At 38.6% G+C, this 3,218-nt stretch overlaps 1 non-coding gene across 1 annotated transcript; it reads left to right on the top strand.

Moving 5' to 3' along the window:
• The first annotated feature begins 564 nt into the window (after positions 1–564).
• LOC133802732 (small nucleolar RNA R71) lies at positions 565–671 on the top strand. Its single transcript, XR_009877477.1, has one exon. It is a non-coding gene; the product is annotated as a small nucleolar RNA R71 (small nucleolar RNA).
• Positions 672–3,218: the final 2,547 nt, after the last annotated feature.

Raw genomic sequence — 3,218 nt, 5'->3', positions numbered from 1 at the left:
GCAATGTATGATTTTGGTGATTGTTGCTGCTCAAGCCTTCATTGGCTCCCAGATGCTTAGTTTGAATCCTTCAAGCGGAAATTTGGATGGTTGCGCCAACCAGGAGTGTAAGTGTTTGAGAAAGGGTTATAAGGCTTCTTGTAATCCCCTAAAGCATTGCATTGTTCCTCATTTCCTCCACTTAACTCACCAAGAGTTGGGCACTCTTGCGGTTGATGTTCCACCCCTCCACAGATGAAGCATGGATCTCGTGTCTCTACCTTTGCAACCATCTAGATTTCTCTACCTTCTTGAGATTTGAAAGCCTCGAATTTTTGTCTCAATGATTCAATTTGGCTTTTGATGTTGTCATCTTCCCTTAATTGGTAGATTCCAGTTGATCGTGGCTTGTCCATAGGACTCGGTCCATTCCATGTGTAGGATTTTTTAGCCAGATAGTTGAGGTACTCGAAAGCTTCATCAAGATCTTTTTGAAGGAATTTTCCATTGCACATCATTTGTACGAATTTTCTTTGTTCGGTTGTGAGACCGTCATAGAAATAGCTTATCAGGCGTCAGCTTTAGTATCCATGATGAGGGCATTGATTTATCAAATCTCTAAACCTCTCCCAGACCTGATGGAAAGTTTCATGGTCTTTTTGGATGAAGGTAGAGATTTGCCTCTTAAGGATGCTAGTCTTATGGGGCGGGAAATATTTGGCAAAGAATTCTTTTGTCATTTCGTCCCATGTTCCGATAGATCTAGGCCTTAAGGAATACAGCCAGCTTTTTGCTTTATCTTTGAGCGAGAAAGGAAAGAATTTCAATCTCACAATGTTGGTGACATCAGCTCGGTTGTTGAATGTAGCCACCACCTCTTCGAATTCCCGTATATGCACGTATGGACTCTCATTTTCCAACCCATGGAAGGTTGGTAAGAGGTTAATCATGTCGGGTTTGAAATCGAAATTTGGCATATTGTTGGGATACATTATGCATGAAGGTGTGGCTGTACGCGTACGATGTAAATAATCCTGTAGCGTTCTTGGTTGGACTTCATCTTGATGAGCCATCGTGGGTGGTTCAGGAAGTTTCAGTGAATCGGGAGTGTTTGAACGAATGGAAGAAAACGACGAACTAGGAGAGTTTTCTAAAGTTTCTACTTGTTGTCTCACAAATCTCCCTAGTGCGTCTCTGTTTCGTGGCATAAATATATTTTTTTATTTTGTAAGTATTATAAGCGCAAGTGTGTAATAGTGTAATAATTATACACCAAAATGTTCCTAGGCCAATTAGGAAGGCTGCCAAGGTACCACTTTAGGCCCAAGAGCTTTTCTAGAACTCCCCGAGGTTCTTAGAAAAGGTTGGAGGGTAATGCTAACACAGACCTTATTTAAGAACCAATTTTTCTAAGACAGAACAAGTTTGGTTTTTACTAATTTCCACAATTACACAAATGTTCTCAATACTTTATTTTTTTTTTTTATTTATGATTTAATAAAATTTTATGCTTTTTTCTTGGAAAAAAAACCTAAATCTAGAAAATAAATTCTAAACCTAAAAGTAAAATGAATAAAATAAAACAATAACAAAAAAAAATGAATAATAAAAAAAATTACTAAGGAAAAATAAAATAAAAGAGAAATAAACAAAAAAAAATTATACTATTTTTTTTATATAGAGAAAAAAAATTAATTTACTATGTAAACCTTTAATGGTAGAATTACCTCCTCGGCAATGGCGCCAAAAATTGATATCCCCCAATAAACTCCTAAGCGGTCGCAGTAGTAATCGAGCTATGTCGTATCCACAGAGAGATAAAATACAAGTAAAAAGAAAGATTAGTAAATTAGAAATAATAAACTTTGAAATAATGTAACTTTGAAAAATAATATATTATTATTTTTTTAAACACTAAATAAATAAAATCAAGGAATTAGACTCAGAAAGAAAATATGGAAGGCATAAGTTTCATTCATGCAAACATATATATATATATATTAGTAAAATTGATTCATTCTACTCAACTGTAATTCTACACAATTAATTATAGTTGGAAAATAATATATATAATAAAGCTCACCTTAAAATATGTTCTTTAATTAAATTATACTAACTTCTAATTTTAAAAACCTATCATATTATATACCTTAGAGGGACAAAATACCAATGGCAAAATGCAGTAAAAAGCATATAATATAACTGTTATCCCAAAAATTTGAAAAAAAATGACGTGGCAATAAAATTGACACATGGCATGAGTCAGTGGGGTTGTCTGGCTTAATAATGGCCCAATATGTCACTTAAGGAATTGGACAGATAGTCAATCCAAAAATGCCCGATCGAAGAGAATATTTGGACTGGGGGTTGCTTGGCTCAGACCTCAGTTTGAAGACCCTTATAACAAAATTGGAGCCAAGTCCAAGAAGTTGAAGGGGAGAATTGAAGTTTGGTTCAAAGTATAAAAGCAATAGGTCCGATCGGACCTAAGCTTAGGGGACCTCTTGTTAAGCTTGGTTCGAATGAGTTCAAAGAGAATGACCAAGGCTCAAGTTTTACTCAAGGGGAAAGCCACATAATGGCCGATCGCGTATGATGTGGAAGAGGTACACTTGGGCTTGAATGAGGTGAGGAGGAGAAGTATACCTCGGACCACTTTGGTCCGAGGAGAAGGAAGTTGTGTCCGATCGGACATGATGCTTTTGGGTACCTTGGACCATTTTGGTCCAAGGAGATGACTATGCCCGATCGAGCTTTGATTGAAAAGGAGAGGACTATGTCCGATCGAACATGCTCATAGGAGGTACCTTGGGTCGTTTGGGTCCAAGGTGGTGATATGTAAAAGAAGAGTCCAAGGTCCGATCGGACCTTGGTTGAGCAAAGGAAGGCTCGGACCATGTTGGTCCGAGGAGAAGAAGGATGTGTCCGATCGGACATGGTGCTTGTGGAGTACCTTGGACAATTTTGGTCCAAGGAAATGTAAGTGGTGGCTCGGACCACCTTGGTCTGAAGAGAAAGGACCAGAGTCCGATCGGACCTTGGTTGAACGAAGAAGGCTCGGACCATTTAGGTCCGAGGAGAGGGGCATTGTGCCCGATCGAACAAGACGCCTGAAGGGGTGCCTTAAACCATCTTGCTCCAAGGAGATGGCAAGAAAGATGGCTTGGACCACCTTGTCCGAGGAGGAAAGTGCAAGGTCCGATCGGACCTTGACTGAAGGAGTCAAATAGGGTGGTTTG

The sequence above is a fragment of the Humulus lupulus genome, chromosome 9, assembly GCF_963169125.1.
Source record: "Humulus lupulus chromosome 9, drHumLupu1.1, whole genome shotgun sequence".
Taxonomy (NCBI): domain Eukaryota; kingdom Viridiplantae; phylum Streptophyta; class Magnoliopsida; order Rosales; family Cannabaceae; genus Humulus; species Humulus lupulus.
Note: the sequence above shows the minus strand (reverse complement) of the source record. Positions and strands in the feature narration are given on the sequence as shown.